This window comes from Drosophila hydei, unplaced genomic scaffold (assembly GCF_003285905.1).
Source record: "Drosophila hydei strain 15085-1641.00,03,60 unplaced genomic scaffold, DhydRS2 tig00000361-arrow-arrow-pilon, whole genome shotgun sequence".
In the NCBI taxonomy this organism is placed as follows: domain Eukaryota; kingdom Metazoa; phylum Arthropoda; class Insecta; order Diptera; family Drosophilidae; genus Drosophila; species Drosophila hydei.
In genome coordinates this window covers 731,873-744,825 of record NW_022045717.1, presented here as the reverse complement: position 1 = coordinate 744,825, position 12,953 = coordinate 731,873, and positions in this window count along the sequence as shown.

Sequence of the window (12,953 nt, the reverse complement as noted above, 5' to 3'; positions counted from 1 at the left end):
TCACAGATGGAGCGAGAGAGATACAAACAAGGACGAAGGCTGCTCGGGTTCAGGTCGAGACACTTCCGTCACGGAAGTATTGAAAAATGGCAAAGGCCCAAAGAATGCAGAGACTAAAAACAAAACAAAAAAAAAAAAAAGAAAAAGAAAACTAAAAAGAAAAAGACACAAGTTAAGTACGGTACAGCGTTAGCTTCCGTATCCGTGGTCAAATCCTTTGGGTAATTGTTATCCTATGCTCGGGACATTTGTTGTTGCGGTGCCTGCCTCTGCTCTGCATAATCCCATTCCATTTCCATTGCCCCAAATGCTGCTCAATTATGGCATTTTTTAATTGAGCACAGACGAGCAACGACGCTCGAGTCTCGCCCATTCATGAACAGCCAGTGAAGCGCACCGATCCCTATGCATATGCATACAGATAAGTGCCGGCTAATGGCCACGGCTCTGCCGCGCTCAAGTATTGCATTACAGTGCCAATTACGAAGGTTTTGATTACGCTTTAAGGCATGCCACAGACGCTCGACACTTCAGCAGCGGCGACAACTTGCAATGCTCGGCCAGTTGCCAAGGCTTAACTCTGGCGTCCGCCATGAAATTGATTTCTAGTTGCTGAAAGGACGCTACTTCCTTTGATAGCTTCCGCAACCAGAAATATCTATCAGATCAGACGACTGATGACTGATCGACGGCCACCCGGATGCATTGGAAGTGAAGTCAAGGCCTGAATAGCCGGCGAGTGTTATTTAAATGGGCACAGCTAACTAGCTACTTCCTTACGCCTAACGCCTTACGCCAGGCGCATTGTAACTGTTGTTCGGCAACGCCCCAGGACCCGAGGCCAAGGACTAACAGAGTCACAACGTGGGAGTAGCAGTTTGTGTGTGTCAACGCCCATTCGCACGAAAATCGTTGGCCGCACAAGAAATGCAACATTTCCTGCTGCAGCACAGACAGAGCCAAAGCCAAAGGCTGGCAACGTTCCAGAACGGGTTCGGTGCGGCCTAGACGACGCACAGCGAGTGCGCTACACACGAGGCACCTTTACGAATGCATCCTCGAAAATCAGGACTATATATAAAACTATATTCTAATTGCTGAATAATCAATATCAATAGGCATTAGAGCAGCCAAGCTATAGGCTCTAGGCTAGGCAGACACTCGATCTGTGCCTGTCCTGCCTGGCAGCCGAACAGACGCAAAGTGTAGGGTATTCTTTGGTTGGTTTCGTCTGAGCAGCGTTCATTTTGCATGCATCATTCGTTTTGATGAACTGTCAACGTTTAGGGGCATTGTCTGTCGCCAAATGTGTGAGAACCGTGCCAGAGCGAGCGAGCGAGCGAGAGGGAAGTGTGGGATCGAGCGAGTACAGTTATGAAGAGATGCTGCAGCTATGTACAGTAACAATTGCAACTGTAACTTCAAATCAAATGTGAAATATTTCTAATAACTCAGAGCAGCAGGCAGGCAGCAGCAAGTGAGAGAGAGAGAGAGCGAGAGAGAGTGGGAGACAGCCAGACAGACGGACAGACAGCATGTCAGTGTCAGACCCCGATACCGTTGCCGAACCCGACCACGATTAAGACCCTTCTTGGCATACCCTTTGTTCCGAGCTCACTTAATTTTATGCATTTTGCCGTTGATTAGCTGCCAGCAGCCATTGTCAGGGAGCCTGAACCGTTAGCTCCAGAGCTGAGAGTGCGGGAGGGAGCTAGAGACACAGCGTGAGTTAATCAAAGCGGGCCCACATAAGCCGCAGTTATGAAGTAGTTGGATGAAACTACGAACTGCGAGCTGCGGCTGGCACTCGGACAATCTATCAAGCGGTTCCGCAAAACCTTTAACACCTTTCTACTGTTTTGTTTTTTGGACGCATTGTTGTCAACGCAAAGCCGCCTACAAAACCCCGTTAGAGAAAGGAGTGGGAGGGCATAGCAGTCCATCGATATATATGCATAGATATCTCAATGTGGAGAGCGCTTAGTGAGTGCCTTTTTGTTGGCCCAGACAATTGCTGTCAAAATGAGAGCCAGACAGAGAGAGAGAGAGAGAGAGAGAGAGAGAGAGAGTGAGACGGGGCGAGCAGCATTTGGTCCTTTTCGCCCTTTGGTAATTGTGTCAATTGTCAATTCGCACGATCTTCAACTCAGACAAGATCTTTTCTATTGCAAACGGAAGCGCTCGATAGAATCAAGTGAGGCTGAGCGCTAAGGCCGGGTTTTACCGTTCCGCATAACTCTTTTTGGCCATTTGGCCATTTGGCTGACTCCTGGCCAGCAGCGTAATATGAGCATTTAACCCTCTAAAGCCGGCTTGGCCCTAACTTCTTTGCCCTCTTTTGTTCCACGAGTTCCCAGTTCCGAGTTCCCATTTGCCAGTTCCCAGTTCCGTTCATTTTTTTTTGATTTTCACATGAAACTGTAAACGGGACTCAGCAAGCAGCCGAAATCCATCAGATTAGATGTTCCTTAAGCGATTTAAGCCTTTGTCACTCGAGTTTTGTAGGTGGCAAAATGTGCGTCAGTATCAACAACTGTTGAGCATTGTGCGTTCCCAAAAATTCTTGGCAAAAATTATGAAAAAATATCATTTGATCATATTTTGCCAGCTCTCTCTCTCTCTCTCTCTCTTCGGGGAAGTGCAATGCAAATATTTGGCCAAAGTTTTAGCCTCGTAGCCGCACACAGTCAGCTCTAGGTGCGACTTTCGACTGTGCCAAGTTAATCTCGCATAATATTACGTGAAGAGGCCGCGTAATCTGCGCACAAGTGCAGCGATCCCTGTTGAGCCACAGCCAGATCCAAATCCCATGCCAGGCTCTGTCTAAGTCCTCGACTTAGGCGTCTTTTTAAGTCCTCAGCCGACTTAGACTTTCAAAATGGTCGCCTGACTTTCGTGTCACAAAGCCAACTCCACGCACGTTGCCTCTGCACTCCTAGGCAAGCATTTGTGTGTCTGTGTGCCACACGCTTTGCGCTAGTATTAGTGAGCTTTTGCTCAAGCGACAAAGCTGGAATCTACGAAAGCTCACGGCACATGCATGGCTCGTTTGCATGTGAAAGCTTTATGGTTGACTCAAAGAAGCTTGTTCGAGGTGGACCAGAAAAGAGAGAAGGAGAGAGGAAGAGAGAGAAAACTGAGAAGCGAGACAGCAAACGGAGACAAAGGGGCAAGGGAGAGCGTGGAAACAAGAGATAGTGAGGGAGAGCGAGAGGCGAAAATAATAAGATGAGAGAAGAGAGAAAGATAGACAAAGATAATAATAGAAGGAAGACGACAAAGGACCAGAGAAAAATAATGAGAGAGGGAGAATAGATTAGAAATAGAGTGAGGAGAATGAGAAGAATAGAGAATTGAGAGAGATAAAAAAGAAAGGAAGTGAGAGAGAATGAAGGAGAGAGACAAAGAAACAGATATTGTAGTATAGAAGTGGAATAGAGACAGACTGAGAGAATGTGAGACAAGGGGAGAAAAGAAAGGGAGAGTGAGAGAGAGGGAAGAAGAGGGAGACAGAAGAGAAGACAGAGGAACACAGAAAAGAGAAAAGAAAATATACAGACAGAGAGAGAGAGAGAGAGAAAGAGAGAGAGAGAGAGAGGAGAGAGAGAGAGAGAGAGAGAGAGAGAGGAAGAGAGAGGAAGAGCGATATAGAGATAGAGAGAGAGAAAAGTAGACAGAGGAACAGGGAGAAGCGAGAATATGCAGGCAGAGGGTGAGCGAGCGAGTGAGAGGAAGATAGAGAGAGATAGAAAGATAAATAGAAAAAGAGATAGAGAGAGAAAGAGAGAGAGTGAAAACAGATGTCATATAGATAAAGAGTCGGAGAGTGTGAGGGAATATAATATGTAGATATACAGAGAGTGAGAGAGAGAGAGTGATAGAGATGGAGAGAGAGACAGAGTGAGAGTATGTATTGCTCTTGTAAAACAAATATTCAAAAGTCTGCATATATGAGAATTGCATAGAGAGGCAATACTTGAACGTTCATCAAACAGCATCTCGACATCAATAAAGTTATCAACTCGCACTCAGCTCAGACACTGATTAGTTCTATGCATTCAGTCTGCTACTTAGCTGCATGAACATGTGGGTATATAAGCTTGATAGTGTTGCAAGTGAGACTCGCAGCTCCGTTGAGCTGCGCCATGTTGCAGCACATTGAGCAATGGAGTCGGCGAATGTTGCGCCATTTTACGCTGCATGCGACTCAAGTTGATCGCACATGGAATATCGTACGCAATGCGACGAAATCGTTGGCTCAGCCAATCAGCGTGGCTGCAGGCAGCAAGAGGAAGAAGCAGCAGCAGCGGCAGCAGCAGCAAGAGAACAACCACCAACGACAGCATCAGCACCACTTTAACTTCATTTTGTGCAAAAATCGAAACGAGTTTCAGCAGCAGCCGCCGCCGCCGCTGGAACTTCATTAAAGATGCCAACCAACGGACGGATGGCCGGACGTTCGGCTTAGAGAAAATGCGACAGCTGTGCCAGCTGACCCTCAGCGTGGGCGTCTCGCCTGGCCCAGTCTGTCTGCCATTCCTCCCTGTCCGAATGGAGCTCACATTTAATAAATAAATAGACAGCGACAAGGCGAGGCAAGGCAAGGCATTTTCATTATTACAGAGAGAGAGAGAGAGAGATAGAGTCCCCGACCCAGATCCAGATTCAGATTCACATGCATTGCCCCTTGGACAGAAAGGGTTGCGCCTGTTTTGTGCTGTTGCTTAATGATAACAAACCGGATGGTCGTGTCATGATTGGGAAGGGGCTCTGATGCTGATGCTGTGGAGAGGGTCTGCGCGCAATGCTGACCGCTGTTTTGGTCACTTTTGGCAATTTCCCAACAATTGTTGTCAATTCCCAGCCGCAACCCCTTTATGCATTAAGCCCGCAGCATGTTGTCCATGTGAGTGTGGGTGGTTAGGGCCAGTTACCACTGTACTGTGCTATCTGTGGAATGGCGAGCAAGATTTTGCGGTTGACCTTTTGTTTTGTCCGCATTCATCAATTTGATGCGTTGACACATTTATAGCGCAGACATCCCGATGAATTAGTTTGTCCGAAATTGGGTTGCCCCACCTCCAGCCGACAGCCAACAATCCCCAAAACCACACTTACGACCAGAAGCAGAGGTTGAGCACTTAGGGCCGATCGATATCCTGCGCAGACATGTCTGCAGCTGGACCCAAATAGGAACTCATTAGGCAGCGCCTGGAGCTCGGGCCAACCAAACTGGGACGAGAATAGAACAGCAAGTTTAAGTCTGACCTAATTTTTCTATTGTGAACTCATTGAAAACGGGAATGTTATTCTACAGATGCATGCAACAGATATATATGATCGACGGTTGCGGTATCTTTGATTGCATTGCGGTATATTTGATTGCATTAAGCATTACTTTATGGGCTCTGCCTAGCCTCCGTCTAGCTGTTCTCATTCAGAAAAAGCTAGACGTCTTTGAGATGTTTGTAAATCCTTTAAAAAACTTGACACTCTCTAGAAATTTCGCTCAGAAATGCCTTTTTCTTTCATAAGTTTCACATGATAGTCGTATAAAAAAATAGTTGAAGGCATTCTGAATGAATAGAGAAGAGGTACACCGGCTTCCAAGCCCTTTGGGCTACAGTGAAACCTCCACAAACAATTGCAGTTGTTGCCATTGATAGACGACGGAGATAGGACACGAATAGGAGTTTGAAATATCTTGAGAAATATTTGTCAATAAGCTAGAAATTCGAGCACGGTTTTTTTTCCTTTCGTTTCTGTATCGGGCAAATATTATAGGATAATCGATGCCGGGTCAAACCATAATGTTGTGGCCAAGCAAGTGGAATTGATGCGGTTGGACGGACATTGAGTTCCTTTGGGCCGGACCTGGGCCCGCACTTCCTGCCATTCGGGCCCTTTTTCATTCACTTATCTGGCTGTCATTATCGAGAGCAAAGGCATTTGTTGTTTGCCAAACAGAGCACTGAGGCGTATCAGCTGTTCGACAAAACGAAGAGAAAGCGGCGCAGAAAGAGTTTCGACTTGGTCCATTCAAGACAAGGCTCGGCAAATGGTGGACAATTAGCATCGGACAAACGATGTGACAAAAGCGCAACTGTACGTACGGCTCGACTGGACTAATGATCTCCTCACGCGTTGATTAATGAACTTTCCCCAGCAGCCAATGCAAATGCAAATGCAAATGCAACAGCAACTGCCTTTGCGGCTCATGTTGCGAGGCGCTCAACGTGGCATAATTAGTGCAAATGGTTATACGATTTCAGTTTGCGCCTGGGACCACTCGCTGTGGAATTGTTTGCTGGCCACGAGCCATGTCTACGAATCTCCGACTCTCCGAGTCTTTGTCACTAATTGTTGGCACTATTCCGGGGAAATGCAAACGCAAGTTCTTCACTTCAAGTCAATGTGGCGATTGCAATGATTTTAGTCATATAGCAGAGACAGAGACAGAGAGAGGGAGAGGGAGAGGGCGTCCGAGTTACTTAAAGGTCCGCGCGTTCATTTATCATTGCGACAAGGCGAAAAGGGCCAACTCATGCTTAAGTGGAATGCAGCGTAATGAGCCGAATGCCGAATGTCCAGTGTGGTCAGCAGCTGAAAACCGAGTCCACAGACGCATGTGTGCGCAGAGCCACTCTCTGGCGAGTGTCCTGTGAAAGGATTCGGCAGACGCTTGGGCACATTGAATAAACAAATGCCGAACACATTCTCATTAATCTCGAGGGGGCGTATTCCGCTGCCCGCGCACGCGCTCTCCAGCCCATTGACTGAGCCAGCGCATCTCGTCTTCGCCAGAGCCATGGGCTCGCCTCTGCGGCACGGTGCCCGCTCACTAATACACAACATATTGCAACTTTATGTAGGGGAAAACGACGGCGCATCATATTGACTCGACTTGTGTTATTTTAACATGAATGAAGCGTTCCTCGATTCGACCATGCATATGGGCATGGCGAACGGGTACAGTTATTAAGTGGGCACGTGTTTCCTTTACCGATTTGTTTTCCTCTGTTGGCCCTTGGGAAATACATATACCTTTATATGGCCAGCGTTTGTTTTTCAAAATAAATATTTATTATTATTTGCTTAAGCGCAAAATTTGTGTCGCCGTCCACTTCCACATCTACGTCTTCTACTTCTACTTATTTTTCTTGGGAACACATGCCACAGCCTCGCACAGGCGCCAATGGACATTGCCCCTTGTGGCCTAGTCGCAGCCTCCTAAGCCTTTACAGCTGCACAGCGGAAGTGGCGAGACTCAATATGCATTATTATTATTATTATTATTGTTATTATTATTGTTGTTATTGCTATTCTTAGTCGTAAGGCCTTGCATATGTGTGATCTGCTCCTAGAGGCCGTAGCATGCCTCTTTATTATCTAAGTCTGAACTCAACTATATTTCTTTAAGACTGTATTTAATACTTAGCTAAATTAGTTTAGCCTCAAAAATGCTAAAGTAAAAGAAAAATAATAAAAATTTAATTATTCATTTGCTTTTGAGACTTACAACTCGAACCACAATCAGAAAATGCTTAGGCAAAAAATTATTTCCATTTAATGAATATACAAATTTATTTAATTAATTAATTATTAAATATTAATTAAATAAGCAACAAAAAAAATTGTTTTTTTTTTATTTATTTTTATTTTTGTTTTTTTTTTTATTATTATTTTTATTAAAAATTAACTGAACCAATTTGTCTTCAAATAAGTCAAGAGAAATCGATTCCTGATTGGCGTAACAGCCAAATGTGCTCTAAGCTAACAGATTTTCTTTTAAACCTTTGATTCTAGCAGCTGGAATATACTATATAAAAGTCCTTAATGTATACTAATTGTAATGCTTAGTATACATTCTAACATTTAGTGCCTAAGAACAGATGCAAGGCTCGCTGCTCTCAATCAATATACGTTATTTGCTATAATTATTAAGATTAATTGAGCCTCTTTCAAATCTAAATTTTGTTAAAAATTTTAAATATATATATATATATTTATATATACCATAAATTGATATGGCTCAAGCTATTCAAAATTATTTAAAAGAGATTCATATCATTTGGGCTGCTGAAGAGAAAATAGAACTTAGAGCATAGAGCCTAAATGTAGCTTAAAATGTGATGCAAATTTCTAGCTAAATTTGAATGTGTAAGAGTTCTGAAGGATAGGCGATACTAACACTAGGCCGATCCATCGAATGGAGAGCCGTACTACACCCGGAGGTAACCTTAACTTTATTCAGCTCCTTTGCAGCAACAAACAGGGCGCAACTGCGCAGAGTTGAGCGCTCTAGAAACAGCTCTGTCCCAGTTTAAGGTAGAGAAAAATGCTTACAAAGCACACTTACTCACACACACACATCTATACAGAGCTTTCACAGCTATGCGCTTCACACACAGCGATGAGCTTTTGCTCTTAGACTTGCTTCTAAGTAAAGCTTTCAAAGCTCACCAATACTAATGCAATCAGAATAATCAAATGAAGGTAAGTCTAATGCATAGTATTCCATGCTATAGGAAAGAAATATCTCAAATACTTGCGCAAGTCTTATCTAACTGCGAACAATAAAAAAAATTGGAGTCAATAAAAAAAACCGCGCATCTTTTGTGGAGCGAAGGTCCTTTGTGTGGGCTGTGGGTTCTGTGGTTCAAAGGGTGCTTGCATAAGCTAATTGCTTTTAAGGGGAATATGGCCAGAGGCAAAGAGTGCAACGTGAGCCATAAAGGGCTAAGGCCAGGCCAGGCCCGAGCCGGCCCGGCTAGGTCGACAATTTGATGCACTATTTTCGGTAGTATCTGGCTGTGGATTAGACTAATTTTTAAATAGAATTTCAAGCTGGTCGGTTCACACGTTTCTGGCCTGGTCCAGGCTGTGGGCGTGTGCGTGTCATGGATTTCACACAGTGCGGAGGCACGACAAGATCTGCAGAGAGAGGGAGAGGGAGAGGGAGAGGGAGAGGGAGAGGGAAAGAGCTAATGCGACAGAGAGAGAGAGAAGAAGAGAGTGAGCGAGAGAGCTAGCTAGATAGGTATGCAGCATGACGAAAGGTAAATTTTGTAAACAATTGTGCTAATTAAGCCAGCCCAATAAAAATCGGCTCAGAGGCGGCTCAATGCATTGGCCAAGGGCCACGTTGGTGAGCCTTGTGCGTGGTTCGCTCTTGAACTAAATCCGGTAGCTTAAACGAGTTAAAGGAACTTGAACGGAACTTAATCCCATAAATTTGGGAAAAATACAATTTTAATCAGGTTAATTCGTGTGTAGCGCGCCTGTTGCATGGCCGCGTCGTGCTGGCCCAGCGCACAGAGGGCAGAGCGCAGGGCGCAGGTAGCTCTAGTCAATTGAGTCGGCGAAAGGATTAGGCCAGAAGACGCTGGATTATGCAGCAGCAAGCAGTTTTTCATGGCCCCGATTATGAATGCGCGCCTGCGACATTTTAATTTAATCTCAGATTACGCTCGACGCACAGACGGGGAGAGTGGCCCGGATCAGGAATGTACTTAAGATTAGGCCACCAGTTTTGCTCGTATATTGCCAAATACACGCAAAATAAGTTCCAATTTATTGTTATGCACCGAAACGATTGCAAAAGTTTCACGTAAATCCGATAGATTACCAGAACAGCAACAGCAACAGCAACAGCAGCAGCCCTACTGTCTTTAGCTTTGCATTCAGTCCCATTTGAGCATTTTCCCATTGCTTTTGTAGGTCAATTGAAAAATTACTTGAGCAGCCTGTGACATTTATTTAGATCCGCAGGATTATCTAGCTCGAGAGTTTCGGCTAGGTAACATTCGCTGATCAAGCCCTCTTAAAGCCTGAACTTTTGTCCTGCTTTTCGGGCGCGAACCATCTCGTGAACTAGATCAACAAGATTATCAGATCAGCAAATTGGTCTAAGTAACGATCACTGTGCAAGCACCGATCAAGCCTCTTAAAGTAAGACTCAGTTGTCAGCTCAATAGTTGAAGCTTACCAACGATCACTGCTCAAGCAACGATCATGCCCACGTAAAGTTGATCAGCTCTGTTGACTAGATCAGTTGACTATACCCATAGACTTAATCAGTTTAGTAGATCAATTGACTAGATCAGTTGAATTGATCAATTGACTAGATCAAGTGACTAAATCAGCCATGATCAGTTGAATTGATCACTTGATCTGATTATGACTAGATCAGTTGATTTGATCAGTAAAATCGATCAGTTGATCTGGTCAGTTGGATTGATCTGTTTATTTGATAAGTTGAATTTATCAGTTGAATTGATCAGTTGACTTGATCAGTTGATCATATCAGCTGACTTGATCAGTTGATCATATCAGTTGAATTGATCAGTTGAACTGATCAGTTGATCTGTTCAGTTGGTATGATCACTTGATTTGATTAATTCACTAGATCAAGGGACTAGATCAGTTGAACTGATCAGTTGTCTTGATCAGTAGAGTTAATCAGCTGATCAGTTGTCTTCTTCAAGGGACTAGATCAGTTGATCTGATCAGTTGTCTTGATCAGTAGAGTTAATCAGCTGATCAGTTGTCTTGTTTGCTATCAGATCAATGCAAGTAATGCGTGTCATAAGGATCGATAACTAATGATCGTTAATCTACCCATCAACATTTATCTGGCCTACACTGAAGGTGGTAAGTGGAATAATAATGACTAAACTCACTGATCAAGCCAAAGCCCCAAACTTTACTAATTGCAAGTCCTCTCGAATCTAGTGCAAATCTTATGCCAGCTAAGCCACGTGCTGCGCATACGTTTGGCATGCGAGCAGACGATCGATCGTGCCGCCTCATAAGGCTTATGGCGATGAGTAAACAGAAATTAAAATCTCTGATTCGCAGCTAACAGTCTTTGTGATATGTCAACATTGATAAAGGTGGCGAATCGGAGAGTATCAGGCGGCGGGATCAGCAAAGGGGTTGAAATCGAATTTCAAATGCCAAAATTCTCACCTGCCCAGCAGATCGAACAGCATTGCTATTGGAGTGTGCGCTACACGTGACCAAGAGTATACATAGTCTCACTCACACACACACACACACACACACATACAATTGGCTGCTGCTGGTGGTGGTGGTGGTGAAGGCACACGATCGACCTTTTGTGTGGTTAACGCCCGCCTGTTGTTTGTTGGCATCTCGAAGATCTCTTGACATTTCGACTGAATGCCAGTTTGATCTCTTTTTTTACAGTGCACTCTTGTAGTTGCCCATTCTTTGGCAAATTGATTACAAGAAAATGATGTTGTTCGTCGTGGATTATCTGTGTTGCCTCATCTCTGTTTCTCTAACCGCTCTTTTGGCACTTGCCTCCAGGGTTATGCATCATTATTTGACTTGCCAATCCGTTGTTCTAAGGAATTCATAGTATTCGGCAATTAGATCGTTCTGCTGTTGTTTGACTCTTCTTCAGCTGTTTCTACTTAACGGTCGCTCCCTCTGGACTGCAGCTTAGCATCTCCATAAGCGCAAGAATCTAACGCCATTTCCACTGGAGTACTAAATGTCTGTCGTCGACTCCATTTTGTGTTTGTGCAAGGGTTGGACAAGCCACGAAGGGGGTTGAAATTGCCGCATAAGCAACGGGGTTGCAATTTTATGTTCACATTCATGCAACCAATCAACCCCAAAGTCCGGCACACGTGTCAAAAATTAAACAAAACTGTTTGACAATCTGCCTCACCGCCCACAGCCAAACGAATCCTTTGTCGCTAGCCCCTTTAGTGAAGGTCCACCACGACGACCGCAATTAAAGTTTCTCGAAGGTTCAGTCGACTTGCCCATAAAACAGTTCTAAGGATATGTAAGACTACCCCTTTAGTTATTCGACAAACTTTTTTGATTCAATCCAATTTTATGGAAGATATCTAGCTTAAAGTATAGCTAAATCGCTTGGAAAGGGTTTGTTTAGGATCTCTTATCTTTAAGTAAGAAAATCAATGGATGTAGTAGAAGTTGAGGTGCATAGAGTATGTTGGTTTGCTGAAACATGCATCCGAAAATATATAGTCAAGATTATTGCAATATGCGGACTGAATAGTTCCATCAATCATTGAGGCAACGTTGGTCCAGTGGGTTCTTGGCTTACCTTCTCTTCATATGAGCTGATTGGGCATTACTCATAGCATTTAGTATTGAAGCTGGAGACTATATATATATATATATATAACCTTACATATATATATACCGACACTCATACATATATGTACATATATAGTAGCCTCTACTATTTTTATGAAATTTATTTTTTATTTTACTAAATTTTGTATATTTTCCTTTCTCAAGATCTGATGTGCTTACAGCAAAATAGTGTTAAGCGAAAAACATCTTAATTAATAATAGAATAAATTAATCAAATTATTTTTAAGATTATTACTAAATTGTGTTGTCCAACATTGAGTGCTCAGTCGCACTACTATTTTTATGAACACAACTGTATACACAGATAATTATATGTATATATCTTTAGAAGAGTTGCAAATATCAATAAGGCTATACAAGTATGGGGTATTCACTGATCTTAAAAAATTATGTATAATATGCGCCTATGTTTTCCAAAGTTTCAGAACTTTCGCCGTAGTTCACCTCTGACTTCCTCTACATATGAATACATATATATTTTATAATTCCCGAATTGGAACATAAAAAAGTTTCCATTAAAATTATCTGCAATTTTCTTAAATTATTTTATTTAAAGATAAGCTTGAAATACAAACAATTAGCTTAGGTTATTGTGCGATGTGTGAATATTCCGTTGTCCAGCTAATCATTTGTCATTTTGGTCAAATTTTACAGTTATTATCGAAAACAATGCCACGTTGCGGTGCGATTTCAACGGAAGTGCCAACGTGTCCAGCAGGATGATTAGCGCTTATCTGCCTGTCTCTCCATACATATACTATATAGATAGTCACTGTGTATGTGTGTGTGTGCAC